The 17,272-nt window shown below is 40.9% G+C and overlaps 1 protein-coding gene across 14 annotated transcripts in view; it reads left to right on the top strand.

Annotated features, from left to right (window-relative positions):
• cacna1g (calcium channel, voltage-dependent, T type, alpha 1G subunit) overlaps nt 1-17,272 on the top strand; it is a 234,357-nt gene that overhangs the window by 184,471 nt on the left and 32,614 nt on the right. The gene's annotated exons all lie outside the window — the stretch shown is intronic.

Here is a 17,272-nt window from a genome sequence, read left to right as displayed (position 1 = left end):
GAGTTTCCTTTAGTGTTTTCCAGACAGACGTGGTGTAATTCTCTCAGTATATGCTTATGATGCTCTTTTCTTTTAGTTACAATAATATTTTTCCTCAGCACCAAAGCCATTTTGTCATTTGAAAGCGTGGTGACATTTTTAGAAGAAAGTGTTACAAACTGAGAACATAAATGTTGTAATGGGCATAAAAGTATACTTTAGCATAGCTGTGCTTTAAGCTAACTCTTATTGTCAGCATGCTAACATACGTAGATTCAATAAACGCAGTATTTGACATTTATATTATTTAGTTTACTGTTTGATTGAAACACAAACCTCAAGGTGGTACTGGAGGAAACTTCTCGACATCACTATAGTAAACAAACGTTAACATAGAAGTTTAAGTAAGTAAAATTGAGCTGTCGGTGGCTCTAGACGAAAAGTCACTACCACACTCGCTAGTCATTCATCATCTTGGATTCAAACAAGACTATAAACACTTTGTTCGATATTTTACTCTGAATGAAAGTGATCAGCTGATAAGTGGAGTCATGAAGTTAGTAAAACCGGCCAAGATAAGCAGCTCTACTTTGACTTTGACTTCTCAGCAATCTTTTGTTTTCTTGGTTTAGTGCAGCTAAACTCAGATAAGCGTAGCGTGACAGATGTTTACTTTGATGACACCAGCATTATGTGGGAGTAGGTCACGGATAATAGGTACTGATTTGTAAATAACTGGACATGTGTCACGGCGAGGTGTGCCGGTGTGTTTGTTAGAGCAGACCCTAAAGCAGACACTGGAGGAAGGAGCTGGTTTGCAAACAGAAGGCGAGCCTTTATTTCAGCTGACAACATGAAACTATGAAACACCAAGAATAACTATGAGAAACTATAACTGACTATGATAACAAAAGGTAAAACTATGAGTATGACTCAGACTGTGACTGGGACTGTGACTAGATGATATGAGGGAAATTGGCAGACGTCCCAACAATGAACAGTAAGAGACACATGACTTAAATACACACATGAGGTGATCAGGGGAAGTGGAGACACAGCTGACTAGGATGAACATAATGATGCGCAGGAAATGTAAACTAAAACACAAAGACATGGAAACTGGACTTTCAAAATAAACAGGAAAACATGACAAGACACAGGCATGACAGCATTAACCAGGCAGACCAGAAACATGACAGATAAGACACAATAAACAACAAGGGGAACTGTAACGCATGGGAAGATGGCCCAAAGGAGACCTGCTAAACAATGAATGACTACAACTAAGGAACCCAGGATCTAAAAGTACTAACTATAAACAATGAATATCAAAGTACAAGAAAACACAAAGCGCTGGGTCATACGACCCGGGACTGTGACAACATGAATAACTTGAGCTTGATTTAAAATATCAACAGTACATTTCTAACTAGGCAGCTCATTCTCTTTCTCTTCATACTTTATTTAAAGATAGAACACATTTTGGGGTCGACTTGAAAGAAAGGTAGATGTGAAATGTAAAAGTGAGGTCAGAGGTCAAATGTGACCTGATCTTAGCTGTAAACTATAATGTGATGTTAAGAATCCCCATATACCAGATCTTTTCCTACATTTTGCCAATACAAACAAAGGCAGCTGGATTTTAAGCAGAATTTTAAAGATAAAAGACATTTTAATGAAGGTTTGACCTTAATTGATCTTGAGGAGAGGTCATATATCATTCCCTGTATGCCTATATATTGTCAGTACAAACAATGGCAGTAAGAAAAATAGTTTCAAATAGCTCTGTGTAACATTTTTATTACTTTGACTTTCAAATCAGCCTACTGAATTTAGTGAAGGAAACGTCAGAGCTCAAATGTAACATGACATTTGAAATCTTCCTGCAATACTTTTATATGATAACAACACACACCACACTTATAAGAATCATAGTTTACAAGTTGCCATGCCAACTCTTATTGATCAGCAACAAAATATGGTAAGCTACGGAGCCCCGCAAGGGACGTTGGAGAAAGACAAAAAAAAGATGGACTTTTGCGAGATGTCCGTTGCAGGGCTCCGTAGTAAGCACATCAAATAAACCGGGCTTGAATTTTTCTAATCTTGATGTTTAATAAAAAAGTCTTTTAATTTTCTCAGTTTCCCCCGCTGGTATCAAAAACTGCACTCAGTATTTCAGCATCAAGTTTGAAATTCTAGTACCGCAAGCAGCGACAACACTAGATGATAATACCGATCCTTTTTTGTTTTACACCGTTTACCATTTAGTAACAAGTTCTGGCAAACGTATTCGGTACTGACCAGAAAAGTTACCGACCTATCAAAACCAATAGGAAAGAAGCTAAAGACCAGTTTTGATTACTCAGAATTATTTGTTAAACTTTAATAATGTGTTGGATTTCTCTCTCTTGCATTGTGTCTTGTAACTTCAGCTCACTGCTGTCACTATAGATTGGTACCAAAAAGGTGCAGGTAAAATCATCTATTAAGGCTTTACCAGCCTCTATTAAAAGGCCACAGAGATTCATTCAAGAAATTTCTGTTATTTGGTCCCTGAATCTTTGCTTAGTTTAGAAATCTTCATTTAGAACATCCTGAATCAGAATGTGTAGATGTTGCTATATTAAACTGCAGCAAACTGAAATCAGCTCCAGCTTGTTTTGCTCAAAGGTTTAAACTGTTCCTTTGGTCTATTTCACGTGTGCATCGTTATTAAATCATGATCTCAAATAGAATAAAAGAATGTCCGATTCACTGGGAAACACCGTGTGCAAAGGTTGCATCGGTATGAGTTGTGATTAGCTGAGACCACAGCAGGTTTGTTCACAGCAGCTGCCTCTTGTTGGGCATAAAAGGTCATCCTGGGGTGGTGTGACCACTGCCTGAATTGTCACAAGTAGTTTCCATGGAAATCTGCTAAAGGTATTGTTATGAAAGATGGAAGCTGCTGAGATCTTGTGAGTTTGTGTGAGTAGGCTTAGCTATATCCCGATGGTCCCATCATCGCCTCGGTTTACTTACAGCAGGTAAGCGGGAGTGGTGTCTGTTAATTTGCGGCACGTTCCTGGAAGGTAGACTCGGCTGTGTTGCTTTGTATTCTTGTGTGCATCTGAGTGTGTCGGGGAGCAGATGGCTGCAAAACAGGTTGTGAAATATGCAGGAGCAGCTATCTCATCCTCAAATCCCCCCCCCCCCCCCCCCCTCCTCTCAGTGTGGATGAATGTCTGACCCCCACAGCTTCTCTGTTGATCCTTTTTTGCCTTGTAACATTTAGGTAGTTTTATCCAAAAGGTAATTACAGTACTGACACAAACACAAAGGTCCCACAGAAAAACCACGCCTGCACACTGTGTATGTGTATTTGAGGTGTCCAGCACACTCCACGCGTGTGGGGTCGTTATCATTTTTAGAGACTCGATGGAGGAGTGGAACAAAGAGAGAGGAAAAGAGGTGATCAAGGAGGTGCATTAAGATTTCCACTGATGATGCAGGGAGGAGAAGATATGCACGTGGGTGGAGGAGGTGGCAGAGTTACACAAACACTGTATCAGGCTGTAATAATGCAGTGATGTAAGCACAGACAGGTGCACGCTGAAGAAGTGGCGATGCATTGTGACATGCAGAGAGCGAGCGCAGGAACACCTAAGGCTAAATTTGAAACTCTGCCCTGTTGTTGGAGTTGACTTGTTGTGTTGAGTCACAGTCAGCTGGCTGTGGCAGACACATCAAGTGAAGCTACAGTGCACTGCATGGTGTATGCAGCAAATTGTAAATATAGCTGCATGCTGCTTCCTCCCTCTCGAGGAGCTACCACAATGATAGCGTTCTGGATCTTTTGACACACAGCGGCTTGCATCAGGGTAATGATGCTCTTAGTGTTGATGCCTGAGTCTATAGGCTGTTGGTTGTGAATATGCAGCCATGGTATTAAATGTAGTCACAGTTACTCTATAAAAAAAACTCTATAATGTCTTTTACAGTAACAATTTGAAGCTTGTGGACCTGAGAAGAAAGGCCCAAGTTCCCAGACCCCATCGTGTTGTCAAATTAGTGTAGAAAGTCTAAAACTGAGAGGAATTAAACTTTCAAAATAAATTGTATGGTTGCAAAGGAAATCAGCATAATTTCACTGCACTGCTTGGTTAATTCTGCAGATCTGCTCGTTATCTGTATTCCATACTTCGAAGTAGCCAGATAGCTACATTTCATTACCACCGTACATGTAATAGAGCTACCAAAAATACTGCTGTAATACAGTTTAAAATGTATATTTTATACCAAGGAACCAAAACGCTACCTTCTTATACTGCACAGAAGTTGTAAGGAAGCGGTCAAACCAAATCATAGAGTTACAAAGTAAAAGCTAAACAATTAGAACAGAAACTATGAAACAAAGCCCAAGACATGCCGGGCTCACACTGTGCGATTTTTGGCCCATTTTGAGCCGATTTTTGAGTCGTGCGACCGTTTTGGCGATCGGCCCGATTTTGGCCTTCATCATGCGTCGTGCATCGTGTAGTATACGTGGGGTAACGAGAAGCAATTAACACCTCACGACCAGCTCTCGATCATCAATCGCTTGGTCGTGAGGCTCGCGACCGTCGTGAGGGTGTCACCGCAGTTTCTCACACTGCGCACGCGCAAACACAAATGTTTGCGAAAAAGACGGCGCAGCACAGCATTCGCTTCCTCTTAGATGAAGTTTGATGACGTTTTTACCCCTCAGTCTTAAGGATGATGGGGTATTGTTGTCATGGCTTTCGGGTGGCTTTTAAAACAGGATGTTTAAACTGATACCAGAGGTGCTAAAAGTCTTGGACATCTTGAAAAAATATTAAAGTGATATAAAAGTGATGTACCAAACTGTAATGATGGCTGAAATAAGAGTAATGACAAAAAAGATGTATCCTTATAGAGGCATCATTGTAAAATCCACAGTAAGTTTGTAGAACACGGATATCTTTAATGAAACAATAATTTTCTTGTTCTGTTGTAGTATCTGTTTCTAGCATTATTTGAGTGTGTTTACATACACATAATATGGACCGTGCAGTGTAAGTATAGTTCTGTGAGGCTAAACAGAGAATAAAAGTTGTAATTAGGGGCAGAGAGGAAAGTAACGGGCACGGTTTAGAGAAAAGCTTTGAAAGCTGCAGTATATTTGAATATTTGAAGGTGAATGTGTTGTGAATTTGTAAGGTGATGACATGCTAACTGTTTATGACTAGAATTTAAAGTCGTACTTTTAATTTGCATGTGTTTGTGTGTTCGTGTGTGTGTGTGTGTGTGTGTGTGTGCGCGCACACCATACTCCGGCTATAAGTCAAGTCTGAGGGAACCGTGGTTCTGTCGTGTTAACAGATGGCCCTCGGCTTCCCAAACACGCCGAACAGATCGCGCTGTATCCCAAGCAGCTCTGGCTGGGTCAGCCCCCACATGAATTCACTCTATCATAACACACTTGTCATCACATCTCACCCCAAACAGTGAGCTGATCAAGAAATACAAGTGCAGGACAGCGTAATATAAACCCAGAATACTGCAAACAGTCGCACACAAACATACCTTCACATTGACTCTCTGCTGTTTATCTGTTAGGTTTAACAGCTGTCCCTTTTTGCAACTTTATCTTTTTGATATAGGATTGCATGATTTTAACACTGACCACATATGTTTTGAGCCGTTTCCATCTCTGTTGGTGGTCTCACGTTGCTGTGGAAACTGGCATATTTAAGAGCTGATTGCCAGCTGATACTTTTCTGTAAATCAGCCTCCTACTCTGAGCCCAACAACAACACTTTCATGCTGTTTATCCACTAACCTTTGTGTTGTGGGACATGGCAGATTAATATTATTATTATTATTATTATTATTATTATTATTAATATATCCTGTGAACTAAATGCAATGTCATTAGCAGCAGATTGCCTAAAAAATTGTCATTTTAGTTAACGAAAAAAAATGTTCATATCTAGTTGTAATTTTTAGTTTTGTGTTACTTAACCATAATAACCTTGTTGTCCCTCAATCAACTGTGTTAACATCAGCATAAAAACAGGAGCATCACTGCATGGTTTTCCATGGTAAGCAGCTCCTGTGGGTGTGATGTGTTGGTGGCCCAGTAGTTTTGTGTTATCCAGTCTTTAAATCTGACGTCATTAGCTATGTCTGGGCAGTGTTGCCAACTTAGCGACTTTGTCGCTATATTTAGCGAGTTTTCAGAGCCCCTTAGCGACTTTTTTTCTAAAAAGCGACTAGCGACAAATCTGGCGACTTTTTCTGGTGTTATTGGAGACTTATTTATGACGTCTTTTTGACGTGAAAACGCGTATCGCTCTTACTCTCAACAAGCAGCGGTGCTGCCTTGAGCACCTCACCCGTGCCAAAGCGCTCACAGGCGGAGGATAGTCCTCCCCCAGCTGCTATCAGGGCAGGAGATGTTCACACCTGTGCGTCCGAACTGCAAATGAATCGCGCATGAGCGAAGCCGCTGCTCCCGCACTGACTGTAACGAAGTCAGTTCTTCTTTTACTCTTATGCTGTTTTGTGGATCAGGTTTAAAACTACTAATAAACACACACTCTCACACACAAAGTAACTCCACCAGAGTGCCAATTTCGGGTCACTTTTGCTGGTCCAAGCCCGGGTAAAGGAGCAGGGTTGGAATTGTGACATTAAAAAAACAATAATTGCTAAAAGAAATTTAATTTGTAGTTCTAAATAAATTCTAAATGCATTTAGGACGTTTTTTACTGACTTTATGTCTCTTCCACGATGTTATTTCTCTCTCCAACAATGTAGGTTACAATTACATTAGCATGACCAATTATGCAAATTAGCCGATGACGTCATTTAGCGACTTTTAGGACAGCCAATAGCGATTTTCCTTACTGAGGAGTTGGCAACACTCTTGCTGTGTCCCAATTCGGGGTATGCACGCTTGAAGTACGCGTACTACGGACGGTGCGTACTATAAGTACGGGAAGTGCGGAAGTGAGAGGCTTGTGAAATGGGACGGTATATGCTTCGTCGCGCTGTTCAGGTTGCCTAGCAACCATGATACTAACCGCGAGACACGTTACATACAGCTTTGTTTGACAGAAATGAAGGAGAAAATTGTTTTGTTGGTCATTCATTTTTGTCATGACATCACTTTGATTAGTTGAGTATCTGAGGCTGAGACCACAGGACTGTAAAACATGATTGTTGGGCTTCATTTCTGTACTGAACAGTCATTTAAGAGTAGCTAGTAAATAATAATTAGTTAATGTTGTTCATGAGACTAAAGTCATCTCACTATGGTAATGTAAATATAATATGGCCAATATTATAGTATTGTCAGATTATATATATATATATATATATATATATATATATATATATATCACTGACTTTCAGCTTGTTGTGTTTGTGGATATATGACTGACTTTAATTATCCATAAAATCATCAGATTCTCTGTAAGATTAAGGTCGACTATATGTATATTTACAAGTAGAGGCTTTAAAACCAAGTTAATGCTGAAAGTACAAACATCACTAGTGTCTCACAACTTTGCCGACATGTGGCCAACAGCAATGTTTTAATGTTCTTCGTTATTAAACATTCGCACATGAATAAGTGACGTCATATTCAGTACTTACTTTTGACAGTTCACTTTTCGGCCGCTCCCTTCTGCCGTATTTTGCGGCAAAATTATCCACACCCACCGCCGCGCTATGAATTGTGGGATATATGGGACCACGAAGCGTGCACCGGACCACGCTTGATATTTGGGGAAATCGACGGCGCATTTGGAGTATGCATTTGAAGTACACTTCGAATTGGGACAGCCGTCGTCGCGTGGCGGTGACGTAACCGCACTTAAAATGCGTACTTCAAGCGTGCATACCCCGAATTGGGACACAGCAAGAGTCTGGGCCCAAACTCCGCTGCAGGTCCCAAAGTCAAAAGATCACTGCGGGATAACTGAGTTGAAAAACTGTCTAAATTCCGTCATCTTTAATAAAATGATCAGTGTGGATGCTCTACCAGGTGTAACAATTAAGTTTAACATCCAGGCATCCATGAAAACGGAATTTATTAAATTTAACGGAGTTAGAAGTTAGCAGGAAGTTAGCTCGCTAGTTTCCACCTAAATGAAACACACCATGTTCTGACTGAGGGATTTATGAAACAAATTAAGACGTACAGCTCTGCTATCACTTCCAACATAAATGAAGACAAGAAACTAAACAGCAGTGATGTTTGTAGGGTTAATGAAGTTTGGCTAGCCAGTATATAATGATGTGCTACGTGGTGGCTAGCGACACAGCTATGTTAGCATAATATAAACAGTGAAACTGGAGGATGAACGCTAACTTTTTTCCACTCGATAAAAGTTAACGTTCCCGATGGTTAAGGACAAATGCAATCACATGGCAGGATGCTGTAAACGGACCAAACTTCAGTCAGGAGAACAACTGAGATAATGCATCCACAATACGAGGTTAGTCATTAATATACTGCTGCATGTGCTGGGCTGTAGTTACATCGTAGGGTTTTAATAACTGAGCTTTAAAATGAACAGCGGTAATAAAAACCGAGAGAGGCCGACAGTGATCACTGACTGTTTTTAGGGGCTTTTTGAGATTAAATAGAACAAGATACAAAGCATTAAAACATGTTAAAAGCACAACAGCCTTATTAAACACAGGGTAGTTTGGGCCCGTAAGCAGGGTTCATCACGTCATCGCTTAAAGACGGAATAGTGAACACTCGTACATTCCTATAATAAGCTCATATTTCCCCATGTAGATTAATGAATTTCATGTTTATTTTTTTGTATAAATTTAAGTCACATATAGTAATAAGTGATAAAAATAAACCCAATGTAATTAGTATGCTCTACTGCAGCGGTCTCTAAACCCCAGGCCATGGAGCGGTACCGGTCCGTGAGTCATTTGGTACCGGACCAATCGTTATTGTTATTTTCTTTAGCGTTTTTATCGTTAACTCGGTTTCCGTTGGTCTTTTCCTGTGTGTTATAAATGAATCTTCCTTTTTTTGTACCGGTACTGGTTGTATTCTGTTGTATTTATCCGTGACACCTTAAAGGCCGGTGTCTTTATTGTCAGACATAAACCCGTCCGTCCGAGTTCTTAGGCTTTTTTTCACTGAGCTCCAAATGCATGTAAATGTATATCAAGGTTCACAAAGTTTTCCAGCTTTTTAAACTTCTGACACCAACTATAAAGACACATTTTGCTTAGCATCACACAGAGGAAGTTTTTAAACTCAAGGGAAAACTTGACAGGGCTTCATTGCTTCCCCACATATATAACGGTTTCTCTATTTGCAAAAAGTGTGGCCACAGCGCTGCAGATAACTGCGCAGGCGGTTGATGTGGACAATATGACTGTTGTATTCTTCATGTCGAGTTATAAAACTTCACCATGTTAAGTTGGGTAGTTTATTCTTATGCCACGCTGCTAATCTTTGCTGTCGACACACGTCCAGCAGTTAACAAGAACACAAGGATAATGGGATCATCCCCTCTCACGTTGGTTCCCCTGGCACCAAAAACATACACTGTGACATCCAAAAAACATTAGCGTGGGTACACAAAGAAGCTTGACATTCCATGAATAGCTTTCTTCATCTATTAGCTTGGCGCGCATACACATATACACAAGGAGCCACACAAAGCCAGCCGGTGCCAATCCATAGCTGTATCTGGGTCAGCGCTAACAGAGATGAATCGAACAGAAGTTTCACATCGCCCCTCTTTCTTTCTTTCTTCCTTTCTATTCCATCGCTGTAGAAATGTAATTAATAACTGCAGCACTTTAGGGAGAGGGTGAATGGGAGAAGGAAGAGAGGCAACAAAAAAAAAGTCTCAGAGGGGAGCAGGATGTGGGGGAAGGAAGTGAGAGACAGGCAAGAAATCCCAGAGATTCACCTCAGGGGTGTAAAAGTTTGATGCCACAAGGTGTAAGTAGCAGTGTTTAGTGAAGTGTTAAATGCGATGAATCTTTCATAACTTTTGGCGGTTAGCAGCAACTGGACGCTGTGTTACCTAGAACAGTATCCTAAACTGTAATAATATGTTTTGAAGTTACCTCATGCAGTGAATGAAGCTAATTTGTTTTGGTGCAATATTACATATATTCATTAATCTCTGCTTGTGGTGGTGTGAATGAGGGATGATTGATATGTACTGAAAAAAGCGAGAATGCAAACTCAAACATCAAAAAGCATCGAATGACTAATGAAGTTCATTCATTTGCACAGAAGGCAGCGTTTTAACTTTAATAAATGCTTCAACTATTCTGACAGAGCCTGTAGTAATTACATAGGTTGACTGAAAAGCTGTAAGTAGTTTGTGGGAGCTGCAGGGGGGGGAATGCGCCAACAACACTCACTATGAATGTTTCATGTTGGAAACTTTCTCCATGAATATTTTATCTGCAGAAATGTCAAAAAGAGAGCAGCATGGAGCAGAGTGGGCAGACAGCCTAATATCGTAGCGCTGCCCTGCTGCACCGAATGTAGTGATGAAAGAGACATGAGGCAGATTTTTTTTTTCTTTCTTATTTCTCCTGGGGAGAGTTATTTATGCAGAGGGCCATAACTAAAAGCTGTGTCTTAACCATTGTGTGTGTGTGTGCGGTGTAGTCAAGAAGAAACACTTCTTCGTGTGCGGTGTAGTCAAGCAGAAACACACGCCAAAAGCTGTGTCATGAGCTGCACGTGCTCATTGTTATGTTTGGCCGAGTCAAACAACATCGTTTGACGAAATATATTTGTGACATTTTTCCACTTTTGTGCAGTTATGGGCTACTTGGTGGTAAAATATTCACTACATTTTCTGATTTATTGTACTAAGTGGGGCAAGTTAGCATAACTTCTTGAGTTCTGCAGGTGATCTGCTAACAATGCAGAGACCAGTGCAGTCTATCAAAAGCAGCACAGATATTCAGTGTCAAGACTCAGTAAAGAGCTGCAGGGTAGAGCCAGCCTTGGCACAGCACTCATAGCTTTGAGTTACCCATCTGCAGTTATTACGTGCTTGTTCTGATAACAAATCCTTCTGGCAACTGTTTTTTTTTCTTGCATTATTATTTTGAAACAATTTTCTGTAAATTACCTGCTGCAAACTCATTTATGATTCATTTAAATATTGTTCTCCCCAAATTGTGTGTCCTAAGGAGGAAACTTGTAAAATACTTACAATACAATAAGGCCAGCTGTACCCCTCCCCCCCCCCCCCCAAAAAAAAAAAATACTTAATTACATAATCTCGTTAAAATGACGTCAGTGGAAAATCTCCATTAGCGAGTTAACACAGATCACCCCGTGCGTGGGGCTGCACAGTGTCAACGCATTAGCGCGGTTAGCTCGTTAACGCGTTAGCGCCGTGCAGCCCCACTCACGGGTTGATCCGCGTTAACTCGCTACTGGAGATTTGCCGTGTTAATGCAGTTATGCCGTTAATGTCATTTTAACGAGATTAACTCTGACAGCACTAATAATTTTAATTTTTTTAGCACCAAAGAGAGCCCAGTGTGGTCCTTGATTTTTAGTGATGTAAATCAGGATGATTAACTCAAAGCATAAATACAGTGTAATATAATATGTATCATATACCATCTCCACCAACTTTGTTTAGTATATTAGCTTAGCAAGTTTGTGTGAAGCTGATAGAAATGTCACTGATTGGTCATTAATGTTAAATTTGTCAAGTTTTCATGAACCAAAACCTATTAGAAAAACGTTTCTTGCAAACTAAAACAGAGTAAATGGATTGTAGTCGTTGATGGTAACAATCTTGATAATCCCTCAGTCAAACTATTGGAATGTCAATGAGAATCCTTTATTTTCCATTTTCAGATTTTGCGCACATATTTCTACATAAATGCAGGAGCGTTGAAGGATTTTAGCATTCTTGTTGATTCAGGAACATGCGAGAATTTTGGCTTTTAGCCTAATAAAACAAGTGGAATCACAGTCTGTCAATGTCTAGTGCATTGTTGTAAAAGCTTACTCGGACGTTTCATATGGTACCTTTTTCTTTCTGTTCTTAAAAGTAGATTAGAGCTTGTCTTAAAGTATGTATCAGTCTTTAGCAAGTATTGCAGATCTGTTATGGAGATGCCTTTTGTGTGGTTTACAGCTGTATGATGAGTGGTTGTAACGCAAAATATTATCTGAAAGTGTAGACAAAGACAAAAAGTTGGCATCAAATATCAAGTCCAGCCTTCGCCCAAGAAAGGGTGAAGACATTAAAATCAAGGTCTTGCTGTTGTGCATATTGTCGCTCTCAACATAAACACAAATGCAGGTAAAGGAAGAAGGGTTAAACGCAGTCATTATGCTGTTATAAAGCTTCCCATCCGTCCTGTATCTTGTTCTCACCGTTTTCCCTGTTATTCCGCCTTCCACTCACTCTGTCCAATTGCTTGCATTCACCATTCAGTCCCCCATTTCAATTGGTCCATCCTGCTCAAGTATGACTCAGAAAGGTGTGTCGGTCTACTATGTGAACCAGCACAATGTGTGTCAGTGTGGGTGTGTTAAAGAGTGCTGGCACGAGTGGGTGTTACCATGCCCTGTCATTTTGAACGATGTCATGTTTTCTTATTTACCTCTTCTCCTCTGGACTTTTCAGTTTGCTCTGCTGTTCCTCTGCGCTGCTCTCAAATCTGATGCGAATTCCGTCCTTCGCTGTTTTTGTCTTTTTCTCACCACTGTGTCGCTTCCTGTCTCTTTTGATGTTCTAAGCAGGACAGCAGAGCATTCAGGAATTCCACTTAAATCTTTTTTTGACTGTAACTATTCATATTGACAATCTTTATTTTTCTTTTTTTTTAGACTCAGTGTTTGCTGGATATCAAAAATGGACATCCGGTCCTTGACAATGACGGTTGACATATTTTTTTCTGGCAGACGCTGAGTCTCAAGGTTTATTACTGAACCATTCACCATGAAGGATAGGGGCATAAAAGCAGCCACCACATCCACCCAAACACCTGCCCCATAACTGTGTTACTTATTTCCCTCCGACCTTTAAAATGCATCGTAGCTGCTTTTACGTCCCGTGTCCTGCTCTTCCCTTCACAGCCATTCCCATTCCAAACTTTTAAGTCCACTTTAATCCCTACATCTCATCCTTTACTTCCATCCATATCAATTCACACTCCTTATCCCACTATTCCAATCAGCTGTAAATGTCTGACAGAGCCTTCAGATACATTGAGAAGCGATCCAGCAGCCATCACACCAATGAATCAAAGCCAGAGCAGTGCCTCGTATTGTTTTCAGATTCATTGTCAGGCCTCCTTTTCATGAGAGTAGTCGACACGGCATCCCTTCCACCTCACAGCTTACTCAGGACACCCTCACATGATCACCAGCTTCTGAGAAACTTTAGGCCCTTTTTGTTCCAGAACCATACGTCACATATCCAATCAAACCCAACCTGCCCTCACCCACACGGTCACAGGATACCCATAGTGCTGTGCTATGGGGTTCTTTACCATCAGTCTGACAACCAAGGACCCTTATTTTGTCTGTATTTCCCAAAACAAGACCACCTCGAAAATGTATGCCTTCATGTTTTTGAGTGTGGCCACGTCCAAAAGCAACTGCCAGGCCAAAATCCTAATCTTTTTAATGCCACCTCCCACAAAGGAGATGGTGAGTAAGGGAAGGTGAGTAAATAAAGAGGAAAACTTGGTCTTTGAGTTGTTTTTGGACAGGGAATTGTTTATGTCCTGTTAATTCTAAGAGTTTTTTCCTCCTATTTGACAGACCCTTGGGCAAAATTTCAGCAGGGTTTTTAGATCTCGTTTAGATGCCCTTAAAATCATTAAAGTAAACCTAAAGCCAAATGTCCACTGGATTGTGGATCTGCATTCGAGCTGAGCTACATTCTTGTAGTGTATGCAGGAAATGTTTCAGGGGTGGAGCATCATCCAGCCTCTTTTCTAAGATACTTTTCATTTTCTGTATTTTACTCTTTTAAGTGTGCCAACAAATGCTTTTGGGTAGTACTTTAACTACTGGTTGACCTCAGAACCTGGTAGCCTCTGATAAAACTCATAACCTCCAACGTCTATCCTTAACTAAGACAGCTTGTTTGAGATGGAGGTTGTATTGAGGGCTGTACTAAGTACTAAGGCTGTGTATACTCTAACTTCAATAAGGATGACATTTATCTTTTGTCCTGCCTCCCTCCTCTCACCTGCTCTCAGGGAGTTTTTCCTTCCCACTGTCGCCAAGTGCTCGCTCATAGGAGGTTGTGTGATTGTTGGGTTTTTTATAATTGTAGAGTCTTTAACTTCCAATATAAACTAGGTGACTGTTTCAATTTAGTGCTATAAAAATAAATTGAGTATAAAAAAAAATTGTCAGTGAGAACGAAAAACTCCCTTTTAACAGGAAGAAACCTCCAATAGAACCAGACTCAGGGAAACAGGACAAAAGACAGACTGTGGATCAGAGCCAGAGATTAATAACAATAACATGATGATAAGACAGAAGACACTGAGACAGGCTAAAAAAATTACTAAAATTATTATGAAATTATAACATTTTGGGGTAAAAAAAAAACTCATAAAGACGGATGAATGGATCCATTTGAATGGCAACTGGTGCTCTGCTCAGCTAAGACAAAGATGCAGCTTAATGCAGCCAGATCTGGTGGACATTAGCTAAAAGTAATGAAGTTGAAATAATTGTAAAGTTTTATTCTGTATGAACCCCCAGCATTTTCAGGGTTCATTTTTAACCTAACAGGGAGAACAGCAGGCATAAGAAACTCTAAGTCCCTGCCCCTTTTGCCCTGGCTGGTCCTGTTACACTTTCACACAAAACCGGTGTCGCGAATGATGATTGAAGCGCAAAGAGCAGATGCTGGGACCTTCACGGGCGGTCGGTCACGGCCCCTCTGTGCATTTGCGCTCATCCTCATTCCCTTTCAAAGCTCAGAGAGGAGGCTCCACCTGCCACATCAGTGAAGGACGTGCAAGGAGAAGGTGAAGTGGAGACAGAGGAAGCGAAAGTGGGAGCCGAAGCAAAATCATTTTCCATTCCTCTGAATGTTTTGGTAGCCCAGCTGGCTTAGGGGAGGAAAAAATAATTGCCAGCGTGATTGAAAGCAGGAGTTGCGTGAGCTCTACTCCTCATTAAGGAGAAGCTTTCTTTTTCTCCAGTGGAGGCGAAAAGAGCAGCGGGAGTTAGGGCAGGGGAGCCGGGGCAGCCAGTGTAATTTGGCTCCCTAAACTTTCACCTTCTCTTCTCACACTTCATTCGCTATGCTCCTCCAGAGACTAGTTGAGTTTTAGCCAAATGGTTTATGTCTCTCACTTTCTTCTCCCTTATCCACATATCTCCTGTTGGGCCTTGCCCTTGCTGCCACATCCATAATGTTAAGGGCAGTGCTCGCTTACTTCCTCAGATAATTTTTTCAGGGAGAGGAAAGTGAGCCAAGCTTTAGCTAACTTTAGCTATGGTGTAGTAAACTTTTTCTTTACTCTAAAGGAATGTAAATAGGACAGTAGGACAAAAAAACAACATGTTATGCAGAATATCTAAATGAATGAGAGGAGAGGATATAGGAGATGGGGTGGTAAAGCAAAAGTATTGCTCCTCTGTGTGTGTGTGTCTGTCTGGCTTAGCCGGCAGTGCACCTGCAGACGGTAAGTAGAGCAGAGTAAAAATATGATGATGGACGAGCTCGTAAATGCAAACTCCCAGTGAATGAACTAAGCTGTTGCGTCCCCACAAGGGCCATACCCAAAGCCCCGTTACAAAAAACATGTGTCCCAGACATTTTACATCTGCTTTATCACTGTCTACTCAGAGGCCAAGTGCCGAAACATCCATAGGAGTTTGGGCGTTTATATATATAAATATATATGTAAAAGTCGCAGACAAGACGAGGAAATGTTGGTGCGGAGATAATTCCAGGTGCCGTCCTGCTGCAAAAGCAAAGCAGGTGAAAGGAGCGCGTCAGCTTGTGTTAGCACATTAATTTGAAAAGCCAGACCGCTCACACCAGAAGCCACATCGTTTTCACTGTCTGGCACGCACATGTCTGCGGTCAGACTTCCACCGCTGGCTGCCCCCGCGGTTCTGCCTGCACCACTGACATTCAGGTTCATCGCTCCTGCTGTCAATATCAATAATTACCAGCGGGCACAAAATTGGCTCTCAGCGAAGATGAACTGGAGCACAAATATAGAATGAGTTCACTTGAAGGCACTCGGTAGAGTTCAGACCTCAACAAGTCTTCAACTCTCCGTTATTTACCTCGACAGCACCAAAGACAACAAAGCAGGTTTATTATCAGAGGCAGGCTTTATTTCTTAATGTTCTGTGCCAATGAGTCTGACTTATCATATGTGGCATAAACAAAAGTTTTCAGGAAGAAACTATTAAAAGTCAAACACCTTAACTTGTTTAAATATCGTCGATTTAGGGACATATTTTCGGGCATGACCCTTTAGCCTCTTAGTTTTCGATCCCTATCTGTAAGTAAGACTTCTGACCTCTTCATGCTCAGTGGAGGACCGTTGTTTGCATTGTTGAGCATGCAAAAAAACATGTGTCCATGCTTTATTAAATAAATAAAATAAATAAAAATCAGCTTTCTCCTCCATCCGTCGAAGTCCACCATCTTGAATGACAGCAGAACGGCATTGAGGGCTTTCTTTAAGACTGCCACACATGAAACTACTAAATGGGAAGGAGCCAAGCTGACTGGTGAGCACCAACTGACCTTTCTAAATAAGAGTGAAATGTCAGCAAACTGATCATCTTGCACAGATAGAAAAGTGTAAATAAACCTGCAAATGAAGCCAGGCCTTAACGATAAATCCCCACAGCACTGTTTCCACCAATAGAAGCAATAATAGATTAGACATATCACATCATTGCTTTACTCTGAATTTCTATTTTTAACAGAAACATTAGACTTGATCCTTAATTCCAGGTGCTGCAACTCTGCTAGTCTTTGTTTAGCGTGCTGTCAGTGAAATGAACAACCTCCCACGCAAAACTCTTACATCAAAAGCTCTTCGGCAGTTCCTATGAGAGGACATCAAATCTTATAGGAAGTGAAAAGTGGCATTTCTTTCACTTATTTAACACTGAATTGCATGTTTTAGCTGTAATTAATTAATGCAAACAGCATTTTTGCTGCTATGAAGGAGCACTTACATCAGATCGATAGGTCTGACCGCTTCCCTTTGTTGTATCGCTAAAGATAACGCAGCGAAAATGCTAAGGCATGCCACGCGTAATTATACC

The sequence above is a fragment of the Neolamprologus multifasciatus genome, chromosome 8, assembly GCF_963576455.1.
Source record: "Neolamprologus multifasciatus chromosome 8, fNeoMul1.2, whole genome shotgun sequence".
Taxonomy (NCBI): domain Eukaryota; kingdom Metazoa; phylum Chordata; class Actinopteri; order Cichliformes; family Cichlidae; genus Neolamprologus; species Neolamprologus multifasciatus.
This window is presented reverse-complemented; position numbering and strand designations above follow the sequence as displayed.